The sequence below is a fragment of the Coptis chinensis genome, chromosome 7 (assembly GCF_015680905.1).
Source record: "Coptis chinensis isolate HL-2020 chromosome 7, ASM1568090v1, whole genome shotgun sequence".
Lineage (NCBI taxonomy): Eukaryota > Viridiplantae > Streptophyta > Magnoliopsida > Ranunculales > Ranunculaceae > Coptis > Coptis chinensis.
Window position 1 is genome coordinate 32,993,529 of NC_141462.1, and position 25,047 is coordinate 33,018,575.

Sequence of the window (25,047 nt, forward strand, 5' to 3'; positions counted from 1 at the left end):
AAAAGGTGGAAGGAGGGGAGTCGAGGTGGGTGTTGTGCAAAGTAGTTCTTGATAGGGTGAATCATCACCTGCTCTAAGAAAACCATCCAATTCCTCATCTAGATTGGTCATATCCACGTTACTATGATAGTCCTCTATATCTTTGAGAAAGTCATCTATCTCCTCGTCATCCGTAATATGTGTATCGACTAGTGTAGGGATGGAAATGTTGGAGTCTGAACTTCCAAAGGACAGAAAATTGGGCATATGATTATCAAGGAACGTGTTGTTGAAATAATCTCGAGCAAAGCTCTCAATCATGCTAACCTCTCCATCCATAGACGAATCGGGTAAATGTGTCTTTGTTTTAAAAACATTGACTTCAACAGCAAGATGGCCAAAAGACATGGACATTGAACCATCACGGCAATTAATGAGCGCATTGGCAGTTGCCAGGAAAGAACGCCCTAAGATGATGGGACGAGTCGTTAATCGACTTCTCAGATCGAGGATGACAAAATCAGCCGGATAGTAAAAATCCTAAATTTTACCGTAACATTTTCGACGACACCCTTAGGATACTTAATAGACCGATCAGCTAATTGCAACGCCATTTTAGTGGGTTGCATCTCGCCTAGACCTATTTGTCTATACAAATAAAAGCGGAGTAAGTTAACACTAGCCCCCGTGTCTAATAATGCGTCGTTGTATAAGAACCTCCTAAAGTGCATTTCAGACAAGAGGATCTAACCGTGGTCCTTGTACTTAACAATTCCATTATATTCAGATAGAGTGGGGAATTGTTCTGTTAAAAGGTCTTTTGGTATATTGGTCTTACGCTAGTAGTAGTACAATTCCTTAAGAAACTTAGCATGGTGTGGTAGCTTTTTAATAGCTTCGAGGAAGGGAAGGTTTATAGTTAGATTCTTGAAAACATCCCTAATCTCCTCATAATTTGTATCCCTAGTTAACATGGCTAATTTTTGTGGAAATGGTGGTTTCTGTCTATATTTAGCAATGGTATTACCTGGATGTTTAACCGTGGCTTCCTGTTTCTTAGGTTGTGTTGTAACTGGTACCTCTACAGTGGTAGGCTTTTCAGTTTCTATTTCGGTATCTAGTAAAATAGCAGGTGTAGGGGCTACTGGTGGGGTAACTATAGGAATAGTTACTTTGTTATCAACCACTCTGCCAGAACGGAGAGTGGTGATGGCCTTTAGCTCTCCTACATTTTCATATTCATTACTAGTATTATCGGTTATCTCAAAGGCTGTATTTGTTGTTTTAGGATTAGGTATTTCGTGACCTGGAAACACACATTTGGGTTGGGCTTTATCTTGGGCCAACTGTTTTGTTAAATTATTAACGGATTGTAGAAGCTGTTGGTTAGATTGAGCCATGGTTTGGAAAAGTTTTTGGCTCACTTGTATGAAGGTGTCAAGACGATCCGGTTGTGTGGGTGTAGTAGTCACGGGTGATGTGACTGGAACTATTTTACGTGAATTATTTATGGGTGGATTTTGATAGTTATTATTTACCGGAACGATACCTCTATTAGCATTATAATTATTATAACTACCTTGACCTTGTGCTTGTCCTTGTCGAGGTTGCACTTGGTTGTTATAATTATTAAAATTACCCTGACCCTGTCCTTGTCGTAGTGGGCCTTGGTTAAAGCTGTGCGTAGGCCTAACATATTGATTATTGTACCCTGGAGGTGTGACGTGTTGGTTATTTCTCCAACCGAAGTTGGGATTTTGTCTCCAAGGGGCGTTAGGTTCACTATTAATGGAACAAGCCTGTTCATAGGCTATAGGACAGTGGGAGTCGGGATGCTCAGGGCTCCAACAGAAACTACATGGATTTGAATTTACATTCATGACGGGGATAAGATTTTGTTGAACCGAAATGGCCTCTACCTTTTTAGTGAGTGATTCGATTAGAGTTTTAAGCTCGGGATCGTGTTTAATTTCAAACATACCGGCGGCCTTAACTGTATTTGATGAACTAGCGGAGCGGTGGATATCATCACTACCCCCCCAGTTGTTATTTCGCTTAGTTTGATCCTCTAAAAATTTATAAGCCTCCCGAGGCTCTTTTTACTTAAGAAACTACCCCCATTCATTATGTCAAGGACTTCTTTATGGTGGTGTAGAAGTCTTTTGAAAAGGCACTAACTAACTTGTCTTTCGCTAAGTTATGATGTGGACACTCTATAAGGAGATCGGTGAAACGATTCCAAGCCTCTGAAAATGATTCATGAGGATTTTGTCGAAAAGAAATGAATCTTGGAAAGCATCTCATCCGCCTTTAGGGGTGGGTAAAAATATTCCATAAACAGTGAACAAGTTTAGCCCACGAGTCCACGTAATTAGGCACTTGGGCAGTTAACCAAGACGCCTTTATCGGCTAAGGTGAAAGGGAATACCCTTAATTTAATTTGTTCCGCATCAACCGTAGGATGGTGGAATGTTGTTAGGACTTGTTCAATCCTACGATTAAGTTGATAAGGTTTTTCATGGTCTAATCCATGAAAAACGGGTAACAAATTAAAAATATTTGGGGGCATTCGAAATCCCCCATCGGTCCGCTAAAACGATGCAAGATTTGGGGCTATCGCCAAGGCTTTGTAGAAGTCGAGAGAGAGAGTCTCTCTTCTTCACCATTATATCGAGGTGGTGTGTGTGAAATAGTAGCTAGAGGTGTAGTGGGTGGTATACTAGATAGACTTGATTGTTGATGTTGTTGTGTATTTACGTTCGGTGTTTTTGTTCGGCCAGACCTTAACCTCATACAAGGCTAAAACCAAACTTAGCTAAACACGTCGACACTCCAAACAATTCTGATATACTAGTATAAACCTCTAACAGGAGATGCGAGGTGTGGAAGAAAGGAATACCTTATTGCGTCCTTGCTTTGCTTATGAATAGCGTTTTGTTTACGCGTGTTCAGTGTATATAACAAGTTAGAACACTGAAAAAATTGAAAAAACAAAGTTCGAATCAAAACTGTCGAAATCCGGAAAAATTTGCTAAGGGCGCGGGTTGCACTCGCATAGGGTGCGGTCGCGCTCAGTGTAACTTGGAATTCCAGAGTTTAAGGGCGGGTCGCGCTCCACATGGGGGCGGGTCGTGCTCTTGTTTACGGCTATAGGGCGCAGGTGCGCTCCTTATAGGGCGCGGTCGCGCTCAGTGTAATTTTGTCCCGGAATTTTTCGACGCTTAAACGGATAACCACAATATGAATCAAACAAGGGTGGGTGGGTGAAATGGGACTTTAGGAAAAGTACTTACACTACGAAAACAATGCGAAAGTGAAACTAAGATGGCAGCGGCGCCATTTGATAAAACATAAAATTGAATAGTTTTACTTACGAAATAAGCCATGAAACTCAAAACGCAAGTAAAACTAAAACTATCTTACGTGCCTATGTTTATCAAAGATTCTACTCTCAATCCTATGAGATATAGTAGAGTAGATTGATTCGTTCCACTCCTAGTCCTTCCGCATGCTATGTTCTCTACATATAAGTACTCTAACTTAAAGTCTAATGAGAGATTTACGAAGTGGCGACTAGACTACTATGCGACTACCCAGAAGGTGCAACTAGTCGGTTATCAAAATAACTAAGGGAATAATACGTTGATTCTATGATAAGGAGTTAGAGGGGGATTGATTCCACCTTAACTCAACTTAATCCTATTAATCCATTTAATCGTCGTAATCCGACTTGGACTGCTTCGCAGAACAATTGGTTCTTCCTAATCTCTAATTACACATGGCATTTCTACCAATTCATAACTAGCATGTGAACGATCAAACCCATTCTCATGGTGAACTAATTGTTTCTAGAGTGGAAAGGAAATTACGACGACTCTACGATAATCGGAATCAAGCTTTCATCAAGGCTTTTCAACCCCCTCTAATGGAGGTTTAGCCGAGAATCATTACGCAATCATTTCCGATTAAATTAAAACTAAACATAGTATAAAGAATTGAAATTTACTAATCTAAATTAAACAATAATTAAAATCTAATTAATAACTAATAATTGAAAAACAAGTAATAAATGAAATAAGATCTAACACAAATGTAAATGACAAGAATCGAAATTGACAAACTAGCTATTTTATTTATCAAACTAATTAAAAACAATGATTCTAAGAGTTTAATCTAAAACAAGAGTTGGATTTTAAACTAAACTTAAATAAAAACAATTAAATCTAGATCTAGAAGCTATTCTAATGGCTACTTTCTATTCTAAGCTACTTTTTATTTTCTAATCTATTTTCTGCCATTAACAAAGAGTTAAGCTTTTGTTTTTATATTTTCAGATCCAAAAATCGTGCATGGGCTTGGAGCCATGTTTTGGGCCAAAGAATCAGGCCCAAAACCCAATTCTTTCAGTCCATAAAGGCCTCTTCAGCTGCAGTTGGCTTCAATAGACTTTTCGTCCACTTCTGCTCCTCTGATTGGATCAAGACTTAGACCATTGGAAAGCTCTTTCCGATCCGGTCGTTTTGACATAAGGTAGGCCCTATTCCGAGGTCTGAGTCCAAAGATACGGCCTTCTGAAGTTCTAATCGACTTTGTGTCAAGTTTTCGCCGGCCGACTTTTCACTTTTGACCGGGCTTTTTAAAAGCTTTGTCTTCTTAAATCTTGGCCTTTAATCACGGAACTCCTTAGCAACCGACCTTTGCTCCTTTATCTCGCTAAAGTGGCACATTTCTCGCACATAATGGACTTTGAAGCCCCGAAATGCATAAAACACGAATCGTCGATGTTAACTCTTAATTATTACTCACATAATTGGTCTAAAAGTATGACTCTTAAAGGGTTAAAACTACAGTTTTGGGCTCTTATCAAGGGTCATCTTGGATAACATGAAGCGTAAATTAGACGACGCGAAAGGTTTATGGATTGAGGAACTTCCTAAGGTCCTATGGGCATACCGAACTACACCCAGACGGCCAACTGGTGATCGAATCCCCATTTTCACTGACCTACGGAACTGAGGCTATCATACCTCCAGAACTGGTAGCTCCTACTCAGAAATCAGATATTGTGCACACTCTGGACAATGAGGAGTTGTTATGCAGAGAAATGGATTTCTTAGATGAAAAGTGAGAAGGTGTCGCACTTCGCTTAGCTGCTAACCAGCAGATTCTAAAGAGATCATACGACAAGAAAGTCCGAATTCGATCTTTCAAAATAGTAGATCTAGTTTTGTGAGAGATCCCAGAACCTAACGGCAGGCTTGGGCCCAACTAGGAAGGACCATACATCATCGACAAGGTTTGTCGAACTTGTTTTTAATATCTATGCACTATTGAAGGGGAAGTTCTTGTCAAACCATGGAACGTGCAGCACCTTCGCAAGTACTATCAGTAAATTGTTATTCTATGTTTTTCTATACATTGTTCACTCCTCTCCGAATCATCAATAAAGTGCTTCACATTGCCATCTAATTTATTCCTTGCATTAGTTCTTTATTTATGATCCACAATGGACTAAGCTTTTAGGGAATTATCTCCTCACTATCTGTTCAAGAATATTGTATATGCCAATTTGCTTTCAAACCAGTGATACTGAGTATGGGAAAGTTGAACTAAACGTCAAATCCTTTCCCACTCCCACGCAGCTGGAACTGTACGCCAGTTCTTTCAAACTGTGCTTATCCTCGATGGGTTAAGCCTTTAGGGAATCTGACCACACTAACTGTTCAATAAACTATATGCCAGTTTGACTTGGAGCAAGAGATAGTGTTTTTGAGAGTTTTAACTGCGGTACCAATTCCTACCACTCTCGAACATCAACATAGGGGTTGCTGGGAAGATTTGGGTTGGATCCAGATCCTAGCAAGCAAATCATGGGCCTGGAACTGTATCGGCATGATAGGCGCTGAGGAAGACTCCCCCACTGCTGTTCTGGCGATAACATATGTGTTTTTTAAATAAATTGGACCTATTGTTATTAAACACAGTGTTGTGCTCAAAGCACCGAGTTACTTTCACAAAGCTATATGACTCTTGCGATCGAACTCCTACTTACAGTTAAGTTGAATGGCTTCCATGATATCCTTATCAGATTCTGGACATGCCTCATTTTAATCTGTTTAGCCTACTAGGGTCACCTATTGTTGTTCCAAATGGACTTTGGGGGCATCAAAGGTAGAATATGCATAGTAACAAATGTCATATAACATAAAGTGCTTCTAATCCTTAGATATATATTATAGCTATACCCTATTGGCTCTATTTTTCAAGGCTTTACAGAGTTTCCAACTTTTTCTAAACTCTAATACTAATTACGGAAAAAAAAAATCTAAATCTTTAGATATATATTATAGTTATACCCTCACCAATCTATTTTTTGGAGCACTCTAGAGACTCCAATTTTTTCTAAACTCTATTACTAATTATAAAAAGTAGGATATAAATAAATAAACATTCTTATCTAAAGTTTCATGGAATCGTCCAACTTTTTCTAAAACATATAGCTAATTACTAAAAAAAAAAAAAACTAAATTGCAAAAAAAATAATATTTTCAACCAAAAACGATTTTCCTAAAATCCTTACGCTTACAAAGAATAGTTTCCACACTAATTTCGCATCTAAGTTTAACATAACAAAGTTTCTTTCTAGAAAATGATAATGAAACAATGAAAGAACAAAGGAAAAAATGAATTGAGTTGCTTGAACATTTACTTTATGTATTTGTTAACCACACATGTAACTGGAAAAAAGGGAAAAAAAATAAACTAATCATAAAATAAGTAATAGTGTACACCAAAAACAAATAAAATTGTATTGTATGCAATATATATATGGGCATAACAAATAAATTTGAATCAATTTGAGGTGTAAAATTTAGTCATAGTTAAGGATTTCAAAAACCACATGCCATAACAATTACGATATATTCTAATTAAATTTATGAATTTTATAATTTCTAATTTTAGCGGAATAACGAGATTCAGTTAAAACGGACGTTGGCTTAAATAAATTATATAACTATTGATTTAGTTAAAATAGACGTTGGGCTTAAATAAATTATATACCAAACCAAACCAAAACAAATTACATGTGGAAAATTAAATTATATAAAAAATAACATCACAAAATATATAATAGCAATTGGAAAAAAAAAAAAAAACCCCCCCAATAATAACAAATATTTTCAAATATATATAATACTGCATGAAACTAACGTCAAAGAACAATTACCGAGAAACAGAAAACTAGATGCAAATGCATTGAACTAATCTCAAATAATATTTAACAGGAAATCGGAAATTGGATGCACATGCAAACATTAAACTAATAAACTAATCTTAAAAATTAATTAATGGACAATCAGAATATTGATACAACTACATTAAACTAACTTCAAAAAATAATTAACGGAAAATCAAAACTTGGATGCAAATACATCAAACTAACACCAACAAATAATTGTCGGGAAATCGGAAACTGGATGCAAATGCATTGAACTAACCTTCAAAAATTAAATTACCGGGAAATCGGAAATTGGATGCAATTGTATTGAACTAACCTAAAAAAAATAACTAAATTGCAAAAACCAATATTTTCAACCAAAAACGATTTTCCTAAAACCCCTACGCCACAAAGAATAGTTTCCACACTAATCTCAGGTGAAGTTTAACATAACAAAGTTTCTTTCTAGAAAATGATAATGAAACTACGAAAGAACAAATGAAAAAAATGAATTGAGTTGCTTGAACATTTACTTTATGCATTTGTTAACCACACATGTATTTGGGAAAAAGAAAAAAAAAAAAAAATTAAACTAATCATAAAATAAGTAATAGTGTACACCAAAACAAATAAAATTGTATTGTATGCACTATATATATGGGTCTAACAAATAAAGTTGAATCAATTTGAGGTGTAAAATTTAGTCATAGTTAAGGATTTCAAAACCACAGGCCACAATAATTACGACATATTCTAATTAAATTTATGAATTTTATAATTTCCAATTTTAGCGGAATAACGAGATTCAGTTAAAACGGACGTTGGCTTAAATAATTTATATAACTATTGATTTAGTTAAAGTAGACGTTGGGCTTAAATAAATTATATACCAAACCAAATTACATATGGAAAATTAAATTATACAAAAAATAACATCACAAAATATATAATAGCAACTGAAAAAAACCCCCCCAATAATAACAAATATTTTCAAATATATATAATATTGCATGAAACTAACGTCAAAGAACAATTAATGAGAAACAGAAAACTAGATGCAAATACATCAAACTAACCTCAAATAATATTTAACGAGAAATCGAAAATTGGATGCACATGCAAGCATTAAACTAATCTTAAAAATTAATTAATGGACAATTAGAATATTGATACAACTGCATTAAACTAACCTCAAAGAATAAATAACAGGAAATCAAAACTTGAATGCACATACATCAAACTAACACCAACAAATAATTATCGGGAAATCGGAAACTGGATGCAAATGCATTAAACTAACTCTCAGAGATTAAATTATCGGGAAATCGGAAACTGGATGCAACTGTATTGAACTAACCTAAAAAAAATAACTATAAATTGAAAACAGGATGCAAATGCGTGAAACTAATCTTTACAAATAATTAACGGGAAATCCGAAACTAGATGCAACTACACTAAACTAATTTCAAAAACTAAATTTGATGCAAATGCATTGAACTAACCTCAAGAAATAATTAACGAAAAATCAGAAATTGGATGCAAATTCATTGAACTAACCTCAAACAATAATTAACGGGAAATCAGAAACTAGATGCAAATACAACCTCATCGAATAATAAACGACAAATCGGAAACTGGCCGGATGCAAATGTATTAAACTAATCTAAAAAAATGATTAACGGAAAATCGGAAACTAGATGCAAATGCATTTAACTGAGCTCGAAGAATAATTAGCAGTAAATTGGAAATTGGATGCAAATGCATTAAACTACAGCAAAGAATAATTAACAAGAAATCGGAAACTGGGTGCAACTGCATTGAACTAACCCCAAAAAATAAATAACAGAAAATCAGAAATTGAAAGCAAATGCATTGAACTAACCTCAAAATATAGTTGTGTTATATGTTGTGGGAATGTCTCGATAAGTATAGTTTTGCATTTAAAACGGTGTTTATCTAATCTTTTTTCGTATAATTGGGAACACCTTGCTATTCAAGTAGCTTCAATATGAACTTTATCTTATTAGACAATTTCATAAAACTTCAATCAAACTTCTATTATTAAACAACAAATGAAGTTGAAGGTTTTATCAATGGCGAGTTATTTTTTTTTAATAGAGAGTACGTGAGGTTTTCATGTTATAAAAAATTTGGATGAGTGAGCAATATAATATCTGTATATAATAGTTATGCGTATATAGTTGAATATATTTTTCAGAATAATTAATATGACAGGACCCGTTCGTAGATAATCTTTGAAGATCCCACATAGTGAGTCAGGTATATAATTTAAAGAATAATTAACGGAAAATCGGAAACTGGATAATGTTTGATGATCCAATATAGTAAATCAAGCATAATTTATATTTATGCCATGTTTGCAAGGACACTACATATAGATAAGTAGAAAATTGGTATTACACACCACATTGGATAATTAAAAGGAAATCGAAAACTGGATTCAAATACATTGAACTGCGCTCAAAGAGTAATTAACGGGAAATTAAAAACTTTATGCAAATGTAATAAACTAAACTCAAAAAGTAATTAATTAGAAATCGGAAACTGGATGCAATTGTATTAAACTAATGTCAGAAAATAACTAATGGGAAATTAGAAATTGGATGCAAATACTTGAAAAATATTTAACAAGAATCGGAAACGGTATGCAAAAATGCATCAAACAAATCAAACAAACCTCAAATAATAATTAACGATGAATCAAATGCAAAATTGAATGCAAAATGAAAAATATTTTGAACTAACTTCAAAATATAATTAACATGAAATCAAAACCAAATGCAAAATTGAACTAACTTCAAAATATAATTGAACTCAAAACCTCATGAACTAAGAATAATTGACGGAAATCAGAAACTACATGCAAATACATTAAAATAACTTCAAAGAATAGTTAACAGGAAATCAGAAATCGGATGAAATTGCATCGAACTAATTAAAATCTTAAAGCATAAATAATCATAAATCATAAACTAGATGCAGATGTATTGAACTAACCTTAAAGAGTTATAAATGAAAAATCGAAAGTTGTATGCAAATATAATGAACTAATCTAAAGACTAATTAACGAATATAGAAACATAAAAAATGGATGCAAATGCACTAAACTAACCTCAATGAATAATTAATGGGAAATCATAAATTTGATGCAACTGCATTGAACAAACCTCAAAAAATAATTAACGAGAAATCAAAAACTTGCTGCAAATGCATTAAACTAACCTCGAAAAATAATTAATGGAAAATCAGAAATTGGATGCAACTGCATTGAACTAACCTCAAAGAATAATTAACGGAAAATAGAAAACTGGATGTAACTGCATTAAACTAAAATCATATATTAACTAACAGGCCGGGAAATCAGAAATTGGATGCAATATCCTTGATGAATATTTAACGGAAAATCAGAAACTGGATGCATATGCATTAAAATAACCTTAAAGAATAGTTAACTAGAAATCGAAAACCGGATGTAACTACATCGAACTACCCTCAAAGCATAAATAACCGGAAATTGATTGGAAACTAGATGCAAACTAACTTCGAAAAGTAATTAACGGGAAATCAGAAATTAGATGCAGATGTATTAAACTAACCTCAAAGAGTAATTAACGGAAAATTGGAACCTTAATGCAAATGCAATTAACTAATCTCAAAGAGTCATTAACGAAACATTGAAAACTAGATGGAACTGCACTGAATTAATTTTAATGAATAACTAACGGAAAATCGTAAACTTGGTGCAACTGCACTAAACTAACCTCAAATAATAATTAACGGGAAATCAAAAACTTGATACAACTACATTGAATTAACCTCAAAGAATAATTAATGGAAAATCGGAACTAGATCCAACTACATACATTGAACTAGCCTCAAAGAATAATTAACATAAAATTAGAAACTTGATGCAAATGCATTGAACTAACCTCGAAATATAGTTGTATTATATATAGGGAGAATATAATATCTAAAAGTATAGTTTTGCATTTTAAGTAGTACTTATTATAATTATTTTATTATGATTGAGAATGTCTTGCTATTTAAGTAGCTTCAATATCATCTTCGCCACATTGAGCATTTGATAAGCACCCAAAACTGTAATATTAAACCCCGAGAGACATAGCATTTTGGTCGATTATGTGTTTAATAATCATGTAATAATTATATTTTCGCACTTTGCAGGTTTCCGCTAATTAAAATGAATATAGTGATAAAACACGATCGAAGCACGTGAATACGGAATATTTGGAGTTTCCCATCGACTCGCGGAAGTCGAAGTTTCAAAAGAAGAACCAGTCATGAACGGGCCCACATATGAAGAAGCAAAAATTTCGAAGCTCAAATCGGATAAATCTAGATGCCGACGCGTTGGCTAGTGAAGTCGCCAAATACAGAATACGGGAATATTTGGAATTCCCACTCAATCCCCGTGAAGCCCAACAAAGCCCCGACTAGAGCCGGTTCCCAAAAGAACGTAACCGGTCGCGAATCCGGCCCACATATAAAGTTAAGGTGAAACTTCCGGCTCAAATCGGATAAATCTAGGTGCCGACGCGTTGGCTAGTGAAGCCGCCAAGTACAAGAATACTGAGGAATATTTGGAATTCCCACTCAATCCCCGTGAAGCCCAACAAAGCCCGACTAGAGCGAAGTTTCCAAAAGAACGAACCGGTCAAGGGGGCCCACATATAAAGAAGCAGAAACTTCCGAAGCTCAAATCGATAAATCTAGGTGCCGACGTTGGCTAGTGAAGCTGCCATAGCGACAAGGCGGCTTAACTAACTCGCAAGAAGGACAAAAGTCGAAAACGCCAAAATCGGCCACGCCCATCTGGACACACTCTGCGCCCGTAAGGCATGATGAGTCAAGATAGGCAGGTGGCAAAGGATGGTTTAAATTTGATACCACCGAAAGAGAGAAGAAGATCGCACTCAATTCAAACCGGTGGTTTGAATTGAAATGAGCTAACAAACAAAACATAAAATCGCTAAAGGACAAAAATTTAATATTAGTGGAAAACAAAACTTTGATTCTCAAAGTTTTGAACGTTTCAAATAGGTAACAAACAAACCTGATTTAATTGTTAGAATTCACGTGAAGGGACATCCGCTATATATATATGAGGGTTCGCCTTCATTATAAGGTCTTCAAAGATATTAATGCTTTTTATTTTACGCTTTAGTTTTTCTTCTTCTTCAAGACTTACATTCCGCCATTTTTTTATTTCAAAGAAGCTTTAATACGTTAGTTATTTTACCCTTAATAACATTCATTTCTTTCTAGTTTTTAATTTCGTCCTGCATTTATTTACTTAATGTATACAGCAAGTTTTATTATTCCTTCTATGATGATGAGCTAATCCCCCCTCAGGGGGAGGGTTATGCTGCTCGTGTAAAAATCCGGATTGACTCGTTAATATTCTAGAATCACTACTTAGGAATTAGGCATAGAATTAACATCCGGTCCCAAAATGATCGAGATCAGTATAAAGTTGGATCGGCCGATGCTCCAGATTCGGTCGCCGACCCAAAATGTCTCACGCGCGACTCTCTGGTGTCAGACAGCTCTCCAATTCGTCCAGCTAATGTGAAATCGAGCCAGGAGCGGAAATAATATACCAGAGATGCGGTATTATTAAAACTCCTTATGCTAGTGAAATGCGACCTAGAGATGTGGGCATGCACTAGGGATCAATACTCGACGTCGTCTCCGAAACGAGACGAATTAGAGATGTAGTGATTTGGTAATAAAAACTGTTAAGAAATGATTCTTGCATGAGCATGATTAACTCTCTCCCTGTTTCTCTACATTTTGTTTACCTACATATAATCGCCGTAGTAATTTATTTTATTTGCATTACCGTTATTTTAATTAAAAACCAACTAAAAAGAAACCTAAAAATCCTTCTCACTTAAAGTTGTAATTTCCAGTTGTGAACCTATCCGAGCCCTAAGGTTTGGATGATCCCTTACTCGACCTATCCTACCAAACCCACGGAGTAAGGTAACTTGACTAAAACGCATCGACTATACCGTAACGTTGGACTTTGGACTTTGGACTTGGTGTGGACCTCGGACTTAAGAAAATAAGTGGCGAAAGCCAATAAACGTCGGTGTAAAGAGCATTTTATCAAAGATTCTCACAAAATTTCAATCAAACTTCTATTATTAAACATAACAACCAAAAATAAATCGACGGGTTTTACCAAGATTTGGTGTTTTTCGTTTGATAGAGAGGTGCAAAAATTTAAACAAGTGATTAATATAATTTTCATATCTCATAGCTATGAATAGTTGCTAATATTTTTTAGAATAATTTAATATAACGACACCCGTTCGTAGGACGGGTTCGAAAGCTAGTATATACATAAACTAGAAAAGCTACAGAGCTCAGTAAATAAATAGTACGCATGCATAAAATAGAAGAGCTACATAGCTCGGTAACTAAATTGTATGTGAGCTACATAGCTCAATATTACAGATCCATAGAATAATTGTTTAAAAATTGTTTTTGTGAATCATCAACTGAAAAGCTTATGAAGCAGGGGTAAAGTCAAACTTTGGTTCACCATCAGTGATTGCTATTGCACTAGCATCAGGAACTCGTGCTTCACTCTCGTGAAACGGAATCGTGGTGGTTGGATTAACCGAACGATTGAAGGCTGAATAGAACACTCACCAAACCGAACCGCGTAAAAGGAAGTTGAATGGGAGGCATGTGATCATCGATTGTCTTCTTCTTCAGAGGATGAGGAAGCATCGCATAAGTTCTTCTTGGATAGCCGAGATATTGGTGTCTAGATCAGGAAACAAGATGAAAGGGTTGGTCACTCAAGCCTCGAAAGCATCCAACCGAGAGACATATCCAAGAGCCTCAATAGCCTCCTCAAACTTAACTTGTCCGGCAAACCTCGAATGACTCTTGAGAAACATCAAAGTACTCTCGAGCAAAGTGAACGGCATTTTCAGTGACCTCTACCTCACCTCCTTCACCACTTGAGAATAGAACTCGTGAGGTCTCGCCAAGAGGTCACCGGTCTTCTTATCGAGCGAAGACATTTCTCTTTTAGAGCCTTTCATAACCCCGACATGACCTCATTTGCATGGGCAATGGCTTGCCCGCGGTCCTCATCTCGGTGTCCCTACGGTTAAGTTCCCCTTGGACTTGGTCATGTTTTGCTTGCGGTGGTAGTGAAGTGGGCGCTAGAAGTTCCAAGAACTTTACTTTCCAAACGACAACATCGCCAGCCTCCTTTTGGGCTTTCTCCGAGAGCTCCGGCGTTGGAGATAGTGTGTCTCATGTTCCTAAAACAAGATCGATTTCTTCTCTTTCACCAAGAGCTGGTCAACCCGATCTGCAGCTCGCAAGTTCTCTTCTCGGCAAGCCCTCTTTGCCCCAGATCACCACCGGTGATCACACAATCATCAATGACAGCAGGCTCCTGAACTGAACCCGACGTCGCAGCTTCACTGGAAACGGCCTCTGAACTCTTCTCCTTGCTATTTTCTCTTCTTCTAGTAATTAGAGAGGATTCATCCTGAACTGGAGGAGGAAGAAGTCCGGCATCCTGATCAACAGGAGGAGGAAGTGTTGTGCGCCCAGAATTCACAGTATTTAATCCAAAGGGGGAAGAGCCAGGAACAAGTTGCAGCAATTCTTCAGTAGACATGTTGAGATATTCAAAAAGATGGGTGGGATCAGGAACTATCACCCAAGGCATCCTCTGTTCCTTGGGGATCTTCTTGATAATGTCCACCATAGCAAAGCATCAGTTGCAGTTAGTTCATTCTAGGGGGAAGAATCATCTAAGGAATAATAGCAAAAGATATTCGTGCAAAAGACTCTATATCAAGTTATATAAGTACCTAAGTAGGAAGACTTACCGTTGGAGCATGGGTGTGTTTTCTTGGCACAGGAATTCCCATGGGCTCACCATCGTCATCGGAGGGGCGAATGTCCCAAGCATCACCCAATACACGAAGGTGGTGATCAGCCCAGCCTTTGTCACTCTGCTTCCCCTCAAAAAAGACGATCGGAGAATTCTTGTCTCTCGGTCACGGAGGTAATAGGCACGATTGGTCTCCGAATACGCCGGACCTCATAAAAGTAACCGAACACCCAACGGTTGAGAGCAAATCCATGTCTCTTGGCGAGAAGGGCAGGGTACATAACAGTTCTGTAAAACAGGGGTGCTGCCTGACCAAGAGCAAGATTGAAGTGAATCAGACACTCTCGTAGCAATGGGTGGAGGGGAAGAGTGAGTCCGGCCCTAAGTTGACCAATGGTGATGAGCGCCACCTCCTTGTAAGCCAACTTATCAGATATCCTCCCCCACTCCAAGCCAATATCTTCAGGGATGTGAAATTTTGCGCGGATCAGTTCCAGGGAGGAAAGATCTCCGAAGTTTACAAGTGACCAGTTGGGATTCATGATCGAGAAAGATGAAAAGTTTCAAGCTTTGGTTAAACCCTAACGGGATATCAAAAGGTTCAGTATGCAGAAAAAGGCAGTAGAAGAGATAATGAAAATTCTCTCACCAGATCTCTTATATACAGACAAGATAGACGGTTAGGATGAGCCCAAGCGCCAAGGTCTTTTTCGGGATGGAACTGCCATCATTACCTTTTTCGGGAAACGGAGTGTCTGTTCGAGTCGTCTTTTCAGAGCCTTAATTAGTTAAGTACGTCCGCAGTTCCCAACAACAGTTTTGGAAAAATGATTCTCGCGCCAAAAAGCAAATGCTTCCACGCGTGCTAGCCTGGCATGAGCGGGGGGCATCTAGTAGGGGATTTCCGTCCACCGAATAGATGACATGTGTGTGGGAAATAACCTAAGACTATAGATGTCCAGAATGAGACGAGGACCATCAGATCAATTCTGTGAATAAGTGATCTCGTGCTTAACACGAGTGTTTAGTGGACATGTGTCAAGCACATGATTCGCCTTCAAACATAACAGTTACCCCAGTCGTTAGGAACTGATATAGACAGTTCCTGAACAGAAGGAAACTGAAGATGGCGATCTTTGATGATAAGGAAGGAATTGTGATGACATATCTTAGGAGTTACTTTTTAGATATAATCTTCCCATATACGATGTGACATTACGATCAACAAGGAAACTTACCTCTCACAAGATATGGTCTAGATTCAGACTTCCATAAAAAGAGGAATCCTAATAGGAAGGCTGAGTCCAAAGATGGAAGGGAACTCACAAGCGATGAGGACAAATTTCTAACCATAGGACTCTCGTCACCCTTCCTATATATACCATAGGGATTCGTTCTTAGGAACTACGCAAAATAGGGTTTGATTTTCCAATGGAACAAAGAAGATACGTAGGCAACCGTCAAACGGTTCAACCCTAAACTCACCATCATCTCATTCCTTCTCTATTCAGTAAAAGATTCCATATCACAAGGCACAGAGAAAGATCAGGGGATACACGGAATTTCCCCTACATAAACTATGCTAAAACAAAATTTTCCATTTCTAACCAAACATACATAAACCAGATTCATGTAAAAATCAATTAATGGAAAAACAAATCAAGGAATCTAATTTCTTCTTGGAATCATATTTCAACGAACCAAACACAACCAAAGTCCATAACCACCCAGTTTATAGTTTGAGTCTACTTTCGATACCCATACCCAGCAAACTAGGTGTGGGTCATCAGGTCAAATTCAATTCAAAATCCGCCACTATTTGGGCCTAGGATTAGTTTATGTATTGGGCTTAGGATTTAGAGAGGATTTTACCTTACAAAAGAACTACTTGCAATACACATCACTAGGCCTTATGCTGTTACGTGATTCTCAAGTTGACTTCTTTGTGAGACTTCTCTTTGAGTTTTGCATTTTCTCCCTCCCTCCGTCAAAAACGATACGAGTTTTTGCTGTCTCCTTTGAGGTATCATCTCCTTTATCCTCAATGCTTTATCAAGTTGATATTAGATATTTGTAGAGTAGTAGGTTAATTATTAGGTTGGTTCTTTCGAGAGTTGCTAAGTTATGTCAGATTCATGAAATAATTATTCACTTTTCTTGATTTCACAACTGTTTTGAGTGTTAAAAATATTCTGTCATAGCGTTTCTTATTATATAATTGGTACTTGGTAATCTTCATGTGATCCTTGAACTATTTGATAGTCTTTTGAAATTCTAGCTATATCCAAAGTCGAACATATAAGCTAGTACGTCATTCATTGCTCTTGACTGTGGATTGTGTATGTTGATTGATTTTTGTTCCCCTGCCATTGCTTATACAGTTCAACTGCTTCATTATTTTCAGGTAACTACTCTTCTTCGTTCGATGCCCACCGTGGTTGGGGTATACTAGTTTAACTGTTTAAGTACCACAAGCTTTGGTCGCGAAACCCTAGCACCCCTAGTCGGCTAGTCCCCTACCTACCTCTATCGTACTATTCTCTGTCGGCTGTCGCTCAGCTGTTTCTCTCTTTGTGGAAGAAGAAGCAAAAAAAATAGAGAACCTATCAAGAGATATTACAACCACCATCCCTTTCAAGACTACCCTGTAAAACAACTGCACAATGTAAGTGTGTTTCCAAACTCTGGTGCACTATTCTTTCTGATTCCACATTTCCGAAACTCCAACTCACCCACCTCCTCCAAATCCACCCTGACATTTATCTCTCTTACAATGACCTTAATGGACGCCTTAATTATTTTTACTATCTTGACCCATCATCAAATGAACAAGGACACATTTTCAAGATCAAGCCATTCAAAACCACTGATACTGAATTCATTAGACAAACATTCTACAACGTGCCTCAAACCCTGGGTGCTTGTAATGGTTTTGTCTACATTTCAGAAATCGTTGTGGTTGACTATACTTGGCTTCCTCGCAACCCCATTTATGTGTTTAACCCCATTACTAAACAAACTGGTGAACTCCCTAAGTTCACTGTCCCTAAACGCAATGTTCCCGGTTGGGTTGATGAGGTATAGACAGTTGGTAAGTTTTTATCTGGTTTTGGTTACCATGACTCGTAATCTTCGCTGTTCGTAAAGTTGTAATTACAATGCCCAGATTTTCAACAATGAAGTTCAAATATTTACTTTAGGAAGTACTAGTTGGAGGAGAAAGGTGGGTGTTGTCCCCAAGGTGCTTCCTCGAGATTCTGGAATACTTTCGGCACCTATAGTTAATGGATCTCTTCACTGGATAACTACTAGCGATAATGATGAGAGTGACCCCTTAAAGGAAGGAGGAAGTCTTCTAATTGTATCACCGATCAAAAAAAAAAAAGTCTTCTAATTGTATCATTCCACTTGGGTGTGGAAGAATTCAGATTTGTTCCGACTCCAACATTGCAATTGCTAAAAAACTCTTGTTATCCATATACACTTGGGGTGCTTGAAGGTCATCTCTCAATGCTCATCTGAACCATATATTCAAGTTTGGGTTATGAACAAGTACAATGTTAAGGAGTCTTGGGTGAACCAGTTCTGTATTGAACTTGATTCGCTGGGGGGCCGAGGTCTTGGGATGCCCTATTACTATGTGAAGCTTTTACAAGTCTGCAAAAATGGGCAACTTTTATTTGTTTCTGGTAGCAAGAACCTGGTTTCTTATAACATCACTAGCCGCAAGTGTCGATTGGTTGAAATTGAAGGGGTTCTAGAAAGAAGTAATCGTTATTTCTTTGCAGCACATCCCCTTGTGGGCAGCCGCATTTCACTTAAATCAGCTTTTGGAATGGACCAGTGGCGCTAGAAAAATCAGAGAGAAGAAAAAATTAAGTCTGACAAAGTGTCTTTGAGATAATAGGGAAGACGAGTCACTAATCAATGCATCTGTGGCTGTGGGAGTAAGCTTTTGAGTCAGGTTTGTGTAAAGAAAATTTTGCTTATATTTCGTTGTGTTAACCACCTCACCCTCATTTGGTTTTTGAGCCTTACAATATTTTGAAGATAATATCCTTTACACGATTAGACCTTTAACAATTTAAAGTATCTTATTGTACCTTTGTTGGGTCTATGTGAACTTATCCTATGAACTCCATTTGTCTGCTTATAAACATGCTATATCTCAATGATTCCCATGATACTCGTAGTCATTTTATTCTTTCTGTTTTTTGGCTGTATACTCCGTGTTTAGTTCGTACAAGGGATTCCTGGATGGAATGTATGTTATGGCGATATGTAGTACGATATCTATCGTGGTTATGAAATTCGCTATTTAGAACCTTCTTACGATTCATTCACCTCCTATACTATTTACCAAAGGACAGACAAATGATTTAATAATTTCAGAGGTAGTCATCTTGCCTTAATAGATCCTGAATATAACTGACCACTCCTTCTTAGCATTAGTTTCACCAGTTTTATATCCAGGATTGGTTTGATATCTCTGCACCTCCTTGTTATAACTTCACAGAAAAAGAATTAAAGGTGCTTGGAGTTCTCTCTGGCCTCTGTCACTGTTGAAGGGGGCAACATTCAGAGTAAGGACTCTTTTGGATCAAATTGATCTTGAGTTTGTAGTCTTCCAGAGAAAAGAATCCAAGTGTAGAAGGAATGCCTGGGATGCGCTAGTGTGCCCAGTACCAGTTGAGACCACATGACTTTAATAGAATACCTATCAAGTGCAAGTTAAGCTGATTTTAGCAGTATGTTCCCTGCATGAGTTGGTAATGGTGAGGTGTGTCTCTGTGTGCAGGTCTTACCTCCTCTGTTCCAGATATTGCAGAAGGTCACTAGGTCGGCCTAATGGTTCCTTTTGCTTCAGAAATAAGCTCAGTAACATTAGGGGCAAAATAGAATGATCATTGTGCTAGAAGTCATACCAGATATAGGTTCCAGTATTTTGCTGTATTGTTCCTGATAAAATTTGTGACAGTCTCAAGACTGATAAATAATCCGTAGGGTACTCGGTTGTCAAAGAATACTTGTCTTTAAACAGTTTAGAGGGTACTCTCTATTGGTCAGTTCTGATTCCCGTGTAAGCCCTCATCCGGAACGTGGATGCTTAATAGAAATATTCAGGATGAGCGGTTATTTTCAAGCTCTAGGTCATATAGCTAATATCCTACTAATAAGTTTTTGAGTCAGGTTTATGTAAATAAAATTACGTTTATGTTTCATCGTGTTTTCCACCTTACACTGTTTGGGTTTTGAGCCTTACTATATGTTGAACATAATATCCTTTACTTGTTTAGACCAATGACAATTAAAAGTATCTTATTGGAGCTGTGTCGGGTGAGTATACGTAAACATTTCCCATGAACTCTAATTGTCTGCTGATAAGCATGCTAATATATGAGCTTACTAGCATCTACAGAGTAGGTTTGTTGTGTGAGTCTAAGTGAGCTTTTCCTATGAACTTTATTTGTTTGCTTATAGACATGCTATATCTTAATAATTCCATGATACTCGTAATCATTTTATTTTTTTCTTCTTTTGGCTTTATACTCCGTATTTAGTTCATACATTGGATTGCTGGATGTGATGTATGTTATGGAGATATGTATTACGACATCTATTGTGGTTCTGAAGTCCCTTATTCAGAACCTTCTTCTGATTCTTTCTTCCCATGTACTATTTACCACAGCAGAGATCCTGAATATATCTGACCCCTCTTTCTTAGCATTAGTTTCGTAAGTTTTTATATCTCCAAGATTCCGTTTGATATGTCCGCACATCCTTGGTATAACTGCACATAAAAAGAAATAAAGGTGCTTGGAGTTTTCTCTGGGATCTGACACTATGTTGAAGGCAACATTCAGAGCAAGGACTCTTTTGGATCAAATTTATCGTGAGTTTGCAGTCTTCCAGAGAAGAGAAGCCAAATGTAGAAAAAATGCCTGGTATGCACTAGTTTGCCCCATGCCAGTTGAAACTTGAGACCATCTAACTTTAGTAGAATGCCTATCAAGTGCAAGGTAAGCTGATTTTAGCAATATGATACCTTTATGCGTTAACCAGATTGTTGTTGTCTTGATCAAGACGTGAGTGGAACTCTGGGTGCAGGTCTTCCATCCTCTGTTACTGCTATTGCAGAAGGTCGCTAGCTAGGTTGGCATAGTGGTTCCTTTTTCTTCAGAAATAAGCTCAGTTAAGATTGGGGCAAACTAGAGTTATGATCATTGAGCTACAAGTCTTACCAAATATAGGTTCCAGTGTATCGCTGTATCGTTCCTGTTGAAATTTACTGCAGTCTCCCTACCCATAATATAATCCCTAAGGGCTAGGGCACTCGGTTGTCAAAGAATGTTTGTCTTTAAACAGTTGAGAGGGAAGTCTCTATTTATCAGCTCTTCTACCCATATAAGTCTTCATCTGACACAAGGACGCATAACAGAAATATTCAGGATGCGTTTATTTTCAAGCTATAGGTAGTATAGCTAATATTATACTAATGAATTAAATACTGTCTTCTCTTTAAACCTATTCGTAGGGGTCCTCTTTAATCCAATTTTATTTTCTACATTCCTATCCTACTGGAGCATCGTACTGTCATATATAGAGGCTATCAGGCTAAAGGATTTGCAGCCTCCTAAGAGTGCCGCATGGCACCTATTATTTTAGTTTTAACATGTTTCAGCTTTACGTGTATCTGGAGTTAAAGATGGAAATTATGAGTAGCTGTTATATCTTGATTAATAATACTCTGTATAGTTATATCTTCGTCAAATTACTCTAAAGTAAAATGGGCTTATGTGTTATATATATAGTGGAAGAGGGATAGACAGACTATGAAATGGTTCTCTCAATGCAATACTACGAAATGTAGCTATTTCGCATCTCGCCTGTTCTTATTTCAGTTGTTTTAAATCTATTTGTAGAATTATGGCATCTTCTACCTATGTGTAAATTAGTCATTCTTCCTCTGTTAACTGGTTTTTGGGGGATGAAGGTTGGGAACATGTGTTGTTGCGCACTGAAGAATGAGAAATATGCGACAAGAGTGGCACTTATAACTGCGCATAAAAAGTCTCATAAGGCGGTTCTGAATTAGATAAGTTGGTGATGCAAATGGATACACTTGTGAGGTGATTATGTGCAAAAGTTATAGATGTCTGTCTTTGCAGGATGCAAATGTGCTTTTTTAATATCACTAGAAACTGCATATCAAGTATCATTTATTTCCAGTTACTAATGCCATCATTTCTTTAAGCTTTTAAGATGTTAAATGAAAAGTAAGGCATTATGTATGTTCTGTGCAGAGCTCTGCACTACTTGAGTTTAGAACCAATACAAGAGAAAAAAACAAACAGGAAGCGTTGCAACCGCTGAAGTCTGCAACTCCAATTGCGAGTTGGTCCACAAGTAACTGCTGGGAAACTTTTAAAAGTAAGCAAGGATGGGGAACTTTTACTTGTTTGTGGTAACAAGGATCTGGTTTCGTACAACACTACTAGTGGTAATTGTCGTTTGGTTGAAATTGAAGGAGTTCAGAAAAGGGATGAGCAGTATCTTGAAGCACATCCACTTGTGGGCAGCCACATTTCACTCAAACCAGCTTTTGGAATGGACAGTGGCGCCAGGAAAATCGAAAGGGGAGAGACACTTGACAATTTAACATGAAGTGTCCTTCGTATGGGTCATTTGGGTCACTAATCACTGCCAATGTGGTTGTCAGAGTGTGCTTTTGAGTCAGGTTTAGATTTCATTTTGCTGTGTGACTGTATTAGCCACCATATCGCATATGGTTTTCGAGCTTCACTTTGCATGTATCCTTCTCTTGTTTAGACCTTTGCCTACTTGAAGTATCCTATTGGAGCTATGTTAGATTGATGTAAACTTTTCCTATGAGCTATGTTGGTTATATATAAGAGTACAACAGTTTATACAACACCATTTTGGTTATATATATACAACATTTTTAGCATATATATTGGTCATTTTACTTATAAAATCATTTTACTTTCTCTTTTTCGGCTTGACTTCATATGTTGGTCATACAATGGTTTGCCGGATGCAATGTCTAATTGTGATATGTCTTACTTGTGGTTCTAAAGTTTGCTTGCAATTGGTTATCTGTACTCTTATATACATATGCTCCTAATCTGTTGAGCTATTAGAGGAAACAATGTTTGATTGTGTTCTGTACTTCTGTCGCATCACACATTGACTTTCCCTTCTCTTTGCGAATACAAATTCGAATGAAACTTATCCCGCCACGAGTTTCTTCGTTGTTTGCGACTTTAAGGGTTGTTATTTCACTACGTTTTCTTATTTGGGTCTCGTCTCTTTAAAAGCTATCACAGGTTAGTTCTCTTTCTCTCTCTACTGTTTGTCTTATTTTTTCTATTGGGTTTCACTTTTACTTTCCCATCTCAAATTTATTTGACAACACCCTTTCTAATCTATTATCGAAATATCTTCACTGCTAGGGGGTAAGTAACTCCATCTTTCCAATGCAAGTATATTAAACCAAGTAGAGTTCCACCATAGACTCTTTGCCATTTACGATACTTAACAACTTCAAATAGTTATTGCCATTCATTGCAGTCATCTTTTTACTCCATTCTTATTGGCGGAACATAGGAATGTTGGGTGTACCTAGCATGTATGACAGCCGTCTGATGTAGTTGGTTATCCTTTAGCTCTTATCCTTGGGTTACAGTAGAGTGTTTCTGGTATTACTCATCGAGGCCAACATAAGTTTATACCCTGTGTTTGCCAGATTTGTTGATTTTCTTTTATTTTACTCTGTATCAGCTTTTTTGGCATCACTTTTATCAAGGCCATAGCACCCATGTAGGCACAACACAATTAAAATGGTGTATCTGCAAAGCAAGTAGATTACCTGTAGCATATCAGAGACTGAGCTGATATAGTGTGACACCATCATATAAACATGAATTGTCTGTCCTTCTATACTGAGCTGAGGAAAATATTGTTATTGTTATGTAGAACCCCTTGCTGAAACGATGACAACCTGAAACGGATTGCAGTTGAGGAAGGAGCAGAATGAGTGCTAGTGCTGTTTCAATTCTAAAACCTTCTCCTAGGCATAACCCAGGTGCAATCCGTAAGAGCTTTGACATTCAGTTTCAGTTGTATCCTCTGCTTCAGTTAGTTCAGGTTCAATGTATAACCAAATTTCATCAATCAGCCCTTCTAACCGTACTCTTCACCACATATACTAGTCACCACAGCACAAAAAAATTATGCAATAATTAGGTAGTCTTCTTGCCTAAAAAATCCTGTATGTTCTGACCACTCCCTGTTAGCATTAGTTTCGTTAGTTGGTATATCAAGGACTTGTATGATGTCTCTCTGCAACTCCTTGGCATAACTGCACTGTTTTATTTCTCAGGCACTATGAAAAGGCAACATTCTGAGGGAGGACTCTCTTTTGGATCAATCAGAGCAGAGAGGCTAAATGCAGAAGAGATTCCTCGGATGCACTAGTCTACCCATACAAGTTAGGCCTGGTCTACCACGAGAATATCCTCATAGGGATGAAGGTTCCGAGACCGTTAGATGTGTGATCCAACAGTCCGAAAATCAAAAACAAAAAGGAAGAGAGAGAATGTGAGTTTGTTTTTTATTTTCAGACCGTTGGATCACACATCCAACGGTCTCGGATCTCGTCCCTATGAGGATATCCTCGGGGTAGACGAACTCTACAAGTTAAGAACATCTGACTTAATAGAATGTCAATTAGGTGCAATGTACGCTGATTTGGCAGTGTAAGTTTCTGTACGGTTAACTACCCCCTAATTGGATGACCGAATTAGGATTTTTCCCTACTAGATGGGAAATTAGCCCCCACACACACACACAAACACACCGTCAACTTGAGTTGACCATTAACTTTGAGGTCAAGCTACTGAAAATGACACCACTG

At 37.2% G+C, this 25,047-nt stretch overlaps 1 protein-coding gene and 1 pseudogene across 1 annotated transcript in view; both read left to right on the forward strand.

Moving 5' to 3' along the window:
- Window positions 1-23,079, forward strand: part of LOC147487173 (uncharacterized) — a 39,976-nt gene extending 16,897 nt beyond the window's left edge. Inside the window, exons 1-4 of the transcript XR_015201283.1 lie at window positions 16,745-17,133; window positions 17,515-19,074; window positions 19,909-22,240; window positions 22,415-23,079. The gene's annotated coding sequence lies outside the window, so the exon portion shown is untranslated. Of the gene's footprint in view, window positions 17,134-17,514; window positions 19,075-19,908; window positions 22,241-22,414 lie in introns of the transcript that reaches the window.
- Window positions 2,174-2,268, forward strand: LOC147487174 (small nucleolar RNA R71; annotated as a pseudogene).
- Window positions 23,080-25,047: the final 1,968 nt, after the last annotated feature.